Raw genomic sequence first — 12,144 nt, 5'->3', positions numbered from 1 at the left:
TCAATGTCTTGACATGCCTTCTGAATATGATTAGATCTATTTTCCCTTATGAGATTCTCATCGTAATCTGATGTCTCTAATTGAAAATTCATCTTTTCAAATATTTTGGGGTTTTCAAGAGGATTGTCATGATTATACGATCCAATCATAGAATGGTTGGAGAAAACTTACCTGGAAATTTCCCACACAAATAAAAAGTTTTGATCTTTCCTCATGCTTGCTAGAGAGTTCGGTGCAGATGAAGACACATTTGCAGGAAGATTCCAACGTTTATCAAATGATGGTTCTCGTCGAAAGGGTGTAAACTGGCTAGAAGCAGTGGCTATGACCTATCTTTCTGCCTACGGGAGAGACTGTTCAAATTGATTTATCTTTGGTAATTACAAGATCAGAATCTGATGCTTTAATCAGCCTAGCTAATCGTGATTTTGTTTTTATATGATTGTCGTTCAACTTACTACTTTCCCATCAACACATCCAATTCCAGTCATTTTACATCCGCTGATTTTCATGATTTAGCATTTCACTCTCCAGGTACTCGTCAAGTGGTTGAGGAACTTCCGCACTGGAGGATGGTTATGTCAAGTCCTCACTATCTTGACACACCTGCTGAATATGATCAGATTATTTTCCCTTACAATATTCTCAGCATAATCTGGTGCCTCTAATTGAAAATTCACCTTTTCAAATATTTCAGGGTTTTCAAGAGGATTGTCATGAATTATACGATCCAATCACTAAATGGTTGGAGCAAGCTTACTTGGAAAGCTCCCACACATATAACAAGTTTCGATCTTTCCTCATACTTTTTAGAGAGTTTGGTGCATATGAAGACACATTTTCAAGAAGCTTTTGAGGTCTCTCAAATGATGGTTCTCATCGAAATTATTTAAACTGGTTAGAAGCAATGGCTATGACCTATCTTTCTACCTATAAGTGAGACCCTTTGTTTTTTGTGCAAGTTATTCAAGTTCTTATCTTTTCTGTTGCACATTACTTTATATCTGTTTTAATTGATGTATTCTTTTCATTACAGGTAGGGAACAAGTATGGTGGCTTCATTTGAAACTTCATTATATGTGACCCAAACCTTCTGGCTATTAGGTTAGGAATATGATTAGTTGGATCCTAGTTTCACTCTCTTGCTCTCATATTGTGCTTGGTCTCTTTAGTCTCTCTTCTATTCTTATGTCTTGCATTTTTTTTGGTTTAGCCTCTTTTTCTTGTGCTTCAATTTTGCATTCTTTTATTATTGTTTCTTTTCTTTTTTGTTCCATTAGTAAGACCATGCATAGGGATGCTTTGTTGGCCCAAAAGGGAATGTGGAAAAATAGAAAAGTACTTTGTATCACTGCAATATTTGGCTAATTCTCGGTCCTTCTTCCTTGTTTGGGTTACATCTTTTGGTCGATGATATTTCAATGGAAAATATGATCCTTTCATTAATAAAACCTTGTGTCGAACCATGAACTCAATGTCTATTATGGAAAGCTCATGCCTACACTCGGGTTTTTATGTTTCACTGTTTTGAGCTGATCCAATCAAGTAGAGAAGTACAAATGGAAAATATAAATGACAAAACCAATATCAAAGGTCTTATATATGCTTCTTTGAAGGGAGAACCTCTCTTGCTCTCAATAAGTCAAGATCCCTCTTCAACCCATGAAATAAATAAGTGTTGATGAACAGTCCTATATAAATAAATAAATAAAGGTCAAAGAAGAGAAAGGCTTCTTGCGCAAAGAGGTGAATCAAGCAACTATGTCAGGGTACTGTCTAGGCTCGCTAACAGTAGAAAAACCTTTGTGTACCTAAAGTGATATCTCTGGGGTATTGTCTAGGCCTATTGGCAGTAGAGAAACACCAGATATGAAAAACTATACTCTAAAAATCTAAAGTTCTTGAGCTTCATTACCTTATCCTAATTCAAAACATTGTGTGATCATTGATCGTTTGTTTTTGTAACCGAGTAAAGGAATGAATGGGACTATGTTTATGCATGGCGTATGTGGGGAATCCACCATAATCTCAATCATGAATCAATAATTCCTAAAGAACTAGATCTTGCATGAAAGAATTGACCAAGGTAGAGAAGTTGGAGTTCTACCAATGTGTCACCAAGCCTTGTCACTGAGAGAGACACCCTCCAAAATTTTCTGTAGACTCAAATTTTGGAGCCTACTGTGGATCTTATGATCGGTCATTCCATAATCAATTTTTTCCATTTGAAGGGACTTATTTTGAAGTCTTTCATCTATCTCTTCTTCTATTTTGTGAGCTGGCTGCATAAAACTTTTTGGTTGGCTTATGATTTTGAGCTCCCTTCTGGGATCAGAAGTGTCGAAGTCACTTTCTCACACATGATTAGTTGGCAACAAATTCACGATCGTGTCCTTTTACAAAAGATTGGACAAGCATAACACGTTCCATCAAGACTATTCATGTGCTATGTCTAATCCATGTTGAAATTCAGTGTGCACTGACAATGACAGTTTCTCACATTCTAGCTACGTTTGTACTTCGATTTTGGTGAGTTTTGCAAACTATTGCTTTCGCGCACATTTGTTTTCACGAGTGTAGTTTTCATGTTTTTGGTTGCTTATTTCACTTTCCTTCACTCTAATTAGTGTGTCTTTAATGTTATATTTTCTCTGGCATGTGTTACTTTCACTATCGTCCACATATCGCAAGAGTCGTTCACACGTTAGCAATTGCATCTTTTTGCATCTTAGTTATCGCACAATGCATGTATGCTTGTTATGGTGATTTCAAGGGGTTATATTAGTGTGAATGAGTTCGTATAACCATGTAGACATCATTTGCACTCATTCCCAAAGTTTTTATCATTGTCACACATGTGTCGTCACAGTTGTTGAAAAGTGTACCTTTAGTGTCGCACTTGTCATAAATTCATAGCAAGGTTGTCACATTGAGTGAAATATGTTATTAACATGTTATGGGTTGTCTATGTTGTTGTGTCATCAAAGTGTTTCAAGTGTGTGATCATAGTCAAGTCATATCATTGTTCACATTAGTCTTTTTGGTCCCACACTTAGCCAATTTTCAAAAATTCCCCAGCAACCTAGCCTCATCCAACCTTCCTCAACTACACACTGCGCAATTCCAACCTTCAAGATGCATCCTTATCCCTTGACACTGCACAATGTGAAGAACATACTTCCCAGGAGTTCCATTGCTCAAGCCTAACCTCACCTCCCAGAATTACGCAATTCATCTTCCCAACCTGGCCTCAACTTTGCACTGCGTAATCTCTAGTCTCAAGCTCATCCGTTGAACTCCTAGGATGCACAATTATGAAATGGATTAGCCTCCTCTACCTCCCAGAACTATGCAGTTCTCCCAAATAGTGAAAAACACCGCAAGTAAGCTCACTGAGTCAAGAAACTACGTAGTTTGTTTCCCCAGCCCTGCCAAAACTATTCAATGTGCAGTCTCAAGGGTCAAGCCTCAGCCTAAGCTCTTGAAATGAAAAATTGGAAAATAATTTCGGCTCCTCTTTCCTCCTGAATTGCATGATAGGTTGATCTAGTTCCCATCCCCTCAGCCTATCACCCTAAGCTCCTAGACTATGTAGTTTTCTTCCTCAACCCAGCCTGAACTACACATTGTGTAGTCTTAAGGCTTAAGGCTCCCCTTGAACTATGCAACTACGTAGTCACTGAGTCCTTTTCCTAGCCTTCCACCCAGTTTTGGTTTATTCAGTGGATCAATATGCACCATCTTAGACTAGGGGTTTAGCATACTAATGTCATTTTGTCATGAGTAGATTGCAGATGGAGGTACTCTATCATGCTATGGAAAGATGATGAAGAAGGAGATGTAGAAGGAGGAAATGTTAGAAGGAAAATATGGATCTGAAGAGATATGATGGTCATCAAGCGAGAAGATGAAGGAACATCAAACTCTAATAGCAGATCATGATCAAAATCACATGGAAGACTCCCATCTTCAAGTCATGAGGAGGAAGAAGAAGAACATGTACCATATTTTCAAGAAGACACAAAGAAAGAAGAAGCAAGGAGGAAAGCTTGGAACTATCACATCATTATGCAGTTCATGTCATCAATGTCATGTAATTTCCTCTCACAATTCATCATATGCCACATCGTTATTATGGATCACGTAATTACCTATTCGAAATGTATTGTAAAGTGGAAGTCCAAAGGACACATTTATAATATGAAGAGTCGTGCAAGGTCAAAAAGTCATAAGAAGTCAAATAGTCATGAGGGTAGTTAAAGAGCCACAAGGAAGGTGAAGTATCACCTCTTGGTTATATATACACCCTCATTATATGAGCAAGGAACTTTTCACCTTGGCTCCTCCCGCAAGGCATTAGAGAGATAAGGTAGTTCTTTTGAGGACTAAGGAGTGTCTCCAACTCTCCATTATTGGAGCTATTGGTGTTCATTGTATACATATTTCTTGGAACTTTTACTTAATATAAGAACCCCTATGGGCTAGCATGTTCTTCATGAATGAATATTTGTAAGACTATTCTGTGAATGTTTTTAATTCATGTTTACTTTCATATGTGCTAAAGTAGTTAAACTATTTCAGTTATTTTGGTACTAATCATATTGAGAATGTATTGTACTTGATATTATCATTGTCTCATCCTCGTGGACTATTCCGTTGTATATTAGATAGATGCTCCTTCTTACATCAGTTTCCATGACCACCACATCTCCGTAGGCTATTCCACTTCATGTTGTACGGATCCTTCTTGTTCATGTGTGTCTCTACTAGGGTGGTACTACTAGCTCTCTCTTAGAGGCTCACTTCTCCTCCTCTCTGTAGTAAACAACTTTAACACACATACGATCTAACACTCACCAGGGTCACCCCCTTACTTTTCAAAGGTGCATTTGCACTCTTTTCTCTTCCTAACAGTTAGAGCCAAGGAATATCTTTAAGATAACTATAAATCAAGCCATATTTTGGATGGGTCTCCTACTCCAAATGATGTGAGGTATAATTAGGACTTCACATCAGGGAGACCCCTTGGTTAATGGATTTCCAACACCGTCAATAACACATTGGTATTTTTTCAATTTAGGTGAAATATAGTGAATGGTACGTACCTATCAGATGAAAATATATGGATCGATGATTACCTTAAGTGCTCCCACCTTAAGGTCTATGGATTTTTTTAACCCCAGAATGAGTGCATCATATTCAATAGCGTTTTTTATGCACTCCAACTCCAAACAACATGATAATATATACCTTTTATTCTGAGGGTCAATAAGAATACAACCATTTCTGAAATCTTCCCGAGTCTTAGAATCATCAATGTATAAGGTCCAAATATCAATAGCTACTAAGCTAGTTGCTACAATAGTAGTATGTACATCTATATTAAAAGTTTCATTAGCATTAGTGTGAGTGCAAGGAAGGAGCTCCAATTGTGTATGAGATGGTATAGGTGAAGGTTGTGTTTGATAACTCTCATGATAAACTTCCAGAAAATAAATTCCAAAAATGATATCTGCAAAGCCAACTAGTTCATCGTGTCCCTCAACTGTTGTCATGGTATATTTCAATTAAGGCTCACTTTCCACTCAAATCTGATTATGTTTTCCCTTGTAAGGAAGCCATAAATGTGACCAATCTGTAGAAAAGCATCTTTGTAGTTTGCTAGACTAGTCTCTACTTAGAACTAAACCATAGGCTTTAGGAATGTCCACAATAACAATATTTATGCATTGGTGAAATCTATGATTTGGTGATAAACAAATGATAACATTATTAAGGTCACTAATTTCCTAGACCAAAGACCTATCCAACTATATGATTTAGGCACTATAAGGAAAACACTTTTTAGCAGACGTTTTTGTGGAATCCTCTATATAAATAACCCAAAAATGCATTGCTAGCAAAGGTGACTAAAGGAGGTGGGTAGGCAGATGTTTTAGTGGATGTTTTTTTTATGGTGTGTCTTCAATATATAAGTGCACTGGTGCTTCACTATCCTGATAAGCACTAGTGTTGAATAGAACATGGTGCAACATGGCATATTTATTTATTTTAAATAAAAAGAAGGTGCATAGAGCACTCGTGCGTATACACCCGAAATATCAGTGCCCTTATTACAATAAAATTCCCCGAAGCATATGTCAAAGGAGCACGACTATAGTTTTTAATTAAAAAAAATGGCGCTATATTCCAGCAAAGCACCGATGTTGTTCATGCATTAAAATTACCTGATGTGTCTTCTAAAGAGCACTATTGGACTACTTTTAATTTAAAAAAAATGCGGTGATATATTCCAACAAAGAACCGGGCAATACCTATATTAGAATGCCTGAGGGCTACTTAATAAAATCATTTTATAGGTTTTTAAATTTAAAAAAAAATGGTGCTCTTGGATACCTAACACTAAATTGGTGCATTATAATAACGCACTGGGGGAGGGTTAAATAAAATAAATTCCTTGCAGCCGTAAATTTCATTTTACCATCTACAGTGATGGAGATATTTGAAGTGCTAGTGCCACTCTTCCCTCATACAAGTGGCCTAACAATAGTGCTTCTCTTTCTCGCCATCTTTTTGTACCATGCTTAGTGCATGCCTCTCCAATTTTCTCAAGCAATGGTTAAATTGGTTTTGTCAATTACATGTTAACAATGCCTCCCTGAAAAGAAAATGTCAAGGTAATGTCTACGTTTATGTCTAATTTAATTTTTTAGTATATTAAAATTGAAAATTAGCTTAAAATTTCCATTCTTTTTTAAAAAAAAATCCTTCGTTGTGCACTCAATAATTTTGGCTCGCACTGATAGGAGTGTTGGACATTGGATAAACCAACGCTTCCCATGTGTTTTGTGACATGGACTAACCACCTCTCATGGATCCTTATCTCTAGTGATCCAATCATTAACTAACACTTGCAGGTTTTGGTCTAACGACAATCGTGATTCCCAACAAGTGGTATCAGAGCATAGGTCACAAGTTTGATACACACCAGGCTCGTGTTGGGGGGGAGATTGTTGGACATTAGATAAACCAATGCTCCCCATGTGTTTTGTGACATGGCATAACCACCTCTCATGGATCCTTATCTCTGGTGATGCGATCATTCACTAACGCCTGCAGGTTTTGGTCCAACAACAATCGTGATTCCCAACAAGCAGTCCATGTTGTGTGAACATAAAACACCACTATTATTGCGGTGAATTTTGTAAATCAAGATCATTGAAAAAGCTATAAATTGTATGTGGATGAGTACATTTTTAGGTTACACCCAGTGCATTTATGTTTACCCAATGTACTGCAAAAATAATATTAAAAAATAAAGCTTGGTGAGATTGATAACCTAAACATTTTTTTTCGGTGCGAAAAGGTTACTTGTGCTCACTAGTGCATAAGTGAGATGCACCATGATGAAAATTTAAATATGTGAATCAAAAGTGGTGTGTCATACATATGTGTGCATTGATGTTGGTGCGGTTGTGTTTGATGCTGCACTGGTGCCAGTGCATTACTGATTTTTGGGTGGACTAGGGATTTGGTTTTTTTTTAATTGAAATGTATGTTTCCATATTTACAAATACATTTTCCATTTAATAGAAAAAAATTATTTTATGTATGAGGCTAATATATTTTATATGTCAAGCATGTAGCAGAGACATCATTAGAGGGAGCAACAATAGTAGCAGGAGAAATGGCGGACCATTACAATATGGTATGACCATTGGAGGCTAGAGAGAGGGAGAGGGATTTATACCCTTGCCCTATTACTGCAGTGACCTGAGTGCTCTTAAGGAATGTAGGCCTCCTCAAGTACTATGAGGAGGCTACATACCTGAAGACGCACTCTATATTACTGCCGCATCTGATCCACCAGTGGAGTGTCCAGGAGAAGGGCTTCCATGTGAGTCATGAGACATGGTATAGGCCCTATGAGGGGAACATATATTTTATCACTGGCCTATCTAGGAGAGGGAAGGATTTTCCCTAGTTCTTTGATGTCCCCCATGGGGTTCTAAAAGAGAGTCATCGTGCCTACTCTCAAAGATATGTTGGGCCTCATGCAGACCGTCGAACAAATTTTTAGGTGTGTGGTGGACACTTTAGTAATGATGGGAAGCACACTAGTTGATCTATTTGTATTATGTTAATTCTTTGATTTAGGCACCACGATGTATCAGATGGGTTGTCATTTTTTTTAGGCAGTTTTGTATGGCTTTAAATAGATTTCATGCGATGAGACATGGGGGGGAAGTGTCCCTTTCACTTCAAAGATTTTTTGTTTATTTTTTGAGAGGTTTCTAGAGACGAGACCTACATTTGACTATCGTTTTCCTAGGCCAATTAATGAGGTTTGGATGCACATGTGGGGTGAGATGATGCCCAAGAGGGGCCTGCTGGAGGATCCGACTAGGATTTCCACCTAGGAACTTTCACTACTGGCTAGTGATTTTGACCATGTGTTTATAGTGCTGTTGTTTTTGTTCATGGGATTGATTGGAGACAATGTCCCAACATCCTCTTCACACCAGATGAGCATCCAGATGATAGAGGTAGTATTAGTGTTTTCTTTAAACTAATCTAGTTTCATTTTCTTTTTTTAATTAATTAGAACAAAATGTATTCTAGCACATTCTTTAACTTATTTTATTAAATTGTTTAATGGAATTTTCTAATTATTGTTATGTACTATATATTTTGTACACATCAGCACATTCGATGGGAACATGCTTGCTCCCCCACCAGATGGATGAAATGAGGAGATGGGCGAGGCCCAAGAGGGTGAGGCACATTCTAAGGGGGGTCATGGGAATTTGAGCCAGTAGATTTGGTCTAAGATTTTAGATGGACTACTGTGACAAGTTGGCCTCAGTTTTGGTTGAGGAGGGAGTCCACCCTATGAATGCTCGAGACATCAGCGCATATCCTAGGTTTGTGGATCTCTATATGGATTGTCAACATGAGATGATGTCTCTTATGTGTCATATCAACAGATCTAGTAGGGTATTGGTAGCGATGAGGGATGTAGGGCATGAAATGGCACATATGTCAGATGAGAGTGGTGATCGTGATGATGAAGGTGGTGATCATGATTATGATGATGAGGGTGTTGATCATGACGTTTTTTGTAGTATTTCCCCATCAGCTCATGGACAGGGTGTTGGTGATTCTTTTATTAGTACACCTCCTTCTCAGTCACTTGATGATGAGATGCTAGAGCTAGAGGATGTGCCTTATGTTTCTCCTGATAGATCAGCAAATCAGCCACCTCCTCCTCCACCATAGAGTTTGATAGATATTGAGGCAGTAGTTGACCAACCATGGTCTTCTGCTATTATTGAACTTATATCAAACTTTTATATATGAAATTGCAAGCAAAACAACTTACTTAAAAGAAAATGCAAATATATTTTTATAAATTACAAAATTTAGTATGATTGAAACTATGATTGTAAAATTACGATAAATATTTTTCTATTGCTTACATAGTTCATTCATATTCATTTTAACTTAATTAGTAAAATATTTCAATACTCACAAGGAAAAAATAATTAAAGGTAAAATAATTTAGTTAGTTCTTAATAAGACGAAAATGTGTAACTCATTCAATTTTTAATATAAAATATTAATAATAATAAATTATTCAAAAATAAAATTCAATATTCATTTATTAAATTCAATCTATTGTTAATGTTAAAAAAAATAAGTGAGAATTTTTTATAATTAGTTTTGATTTAATATAAATTACAAAATTTTGTCCATAGGGTCTTGAATAGGCGATGATCAGGTGTTATATTAAGGTACTCCTTGTTGTCAAGTCATCAGTTCAATTCCCCACCCCCATCGGGGTGATATATTGGACATGATGAAGATGTAGTCCTCGCAAGCTTACAAAAAAAACTTACAAAATTTTGTTTTTATCAAATTTAATTTATTACTAAAGTTATGAGATTTTCAAGAAATTTAAATTTAATATTTATAACAACTCTTGTGAATTTAAATTAGAAATTTCTTTCTAAAGATGAGGATCAAGAAATGTAAAATAAGGTTTTTGAAGTTACTTGTAGTTAGTGATTTGCTCTATTGGAAGTTCTCCCTTAAAGAGACAAGTGAATTCTTTTCTAGTAATAAACATATAACATTTTGGTGTTGTTTTGGTACTTTATTTCCTATTGTACTAGTTTAAATTTAACTCTTTTTAATAATAAATATGAGTTAGATGATACAAAAATCATACTATACTAGATTTAAACTTTTGAAAAATAATAAATTTGATTATTTGTTAATGAAAAACTCAAGAGATATTATTTTTCCACATACTTATCACGAGATAGTTGTTGGTTGGTAAAAATGCTCATTTTCACTTACTTTTATCCATTTCACCTTATTGATTCCATATATTTTGTGAGGTGAATTCATGTCTCAAAACAACAAAGGTATATCCATTTGGCATGTCTTTTTGAAATATTGACCAATGAAACATAGTCCTAGGGGAACATTGCTTATATGACTTGTTGACTAAAGTTCCTTTCCAGAATCAAGATAATGACAACCAACATGATACGAATCATTGTAATGAATGTTAATGAGTTGGCAGTGCTATTCCAGGATAGGGGTTGTAACGATGTTTAACGGACAAGGAGATGATAGATCAACATGATTACTATCTTTTTCATTTTGTTTTTGTTCAAACGATTATTGTATATTTGTGCATAGAGAGGGCTGCCATAATTCCTAAGTTCGTTGAATAATATTTATGTAATGTTACAATGTATAAGTATGGGTTAACAAAGCAGAAATGGAGACCTTTATTGACAGGTGTAACAACAAACTTCTATTGTATTTTCTTCTTGATTAATGCAAAGTCTAATTTCCTGAACATCATGTGATCTTTTCTCTCTACCACAGCCCTGATCGGAGAGTTATTTTGGTTGTGTTGTTATGATTGTTTTTCCTATTGTTCTTAATGATTCATTGGATTTTCAAGTTGTTGTGAATTCATACTATTGTTACTGCAATTTTTAATTTTTGTAATTCATTTTTTATTACTCCATTTATTATGCTTGTTGGACCTTGTACTTTGTGAATGCTCAATGTTGGGTATGGAACCTATGGCCTGCATAGATTTTTCACAGTAGCCTTGAAACAATTAGCAAACCCTGGGTTGACAATAAATGTGAAGGGTGAAATTCATAATTCATATCTGAAAACCAACATTTTGGCATCATTGTTGGGGAGGATATCCAAGGTGCAAAAGTACAACTAGTATTGACCATAGGAACACTCTCTCATCTTGATTAGGTAATTCTTACCTTTTTCAGGACCCGATCTTTAGATTTTGTGATTGTTTTATTTTTCTTTTGTTTTCTTGATTTTAGGAACACCCTCTCGCCCTAATTAGGCGAAGTCCCTACTAATCCTCTTCGAGGGCCCGAGCTTAAACTATTGAATTGCTTATTTTTCTGTTAACTATAAGGGTTGCCCTCTCGTCCTAGATAAGCAAGCTTTTTACCTTGTTCCAGGACCCAAGCCTTAGATTTTTTGGGATTTTTTCCCTTTACTTTTATATTGTATGAACAGAGAAGCGAAAAAAATGAGCAAAGGAAGACCCCCAAAAAGAGATTGAGGAAGGAAAGATCTATGAATAATTATCTATATCCAAAAAATAATTTCAAGGGTTGAGTCACGAACATCATCACGAGCTACTGTTAGGGTTAGATATCATACGAGATCTAGAGGCTAGGCAGTTTCACAACCAAAGCCTCCCCTAATAATAGAAGCAGAACTCAGGGAGGAAGAGGTAGGAAGTAAAGGATCCGAGGAATTGATCATTGCAAGTTCAGAAGAGGAAAGACTCAAGGGAAATAAATCCACCATTTGATTGAGGGAGTTATATCAAACAAACTCAAACTGACATTGTAGAACAACCAAAACCTGTTGAGATCCCAAGTGAACATTGGAATATATTCATGGCTCACACAAAGTCTACAATCAAATTCCCAATTGGAGATATTAGAGGTGATGCACCCATTAAACCTATTCCTTTAACAACATTACCTAATTTCTGTAGTCTCTCTTCCAAACATGCAAACACATTCCTCTTTGAATTCAATATTGCCCGTCGAGGATATGATTATATTTCTGATGCTA

The sequence above is a fragment of the Pinus tabuliformis genome, chromosome 4_1 (assembly GCF_031772625.1).
Source record: "Pinus tabuliformis cultivar Carrire ecotype Pingquan chromosome 4_1, CPIR1, whole genome shotgun sequence".
NCBI classification, from domain to species: Eukaryota; Viridiplantae; Streptophyta; class Pinopsida; order Pinales; family Pinaceae; genus Pinus; species Pinus tabuliformis.
Note: the sequence above shows the minus strand (reverse complement) of the source record.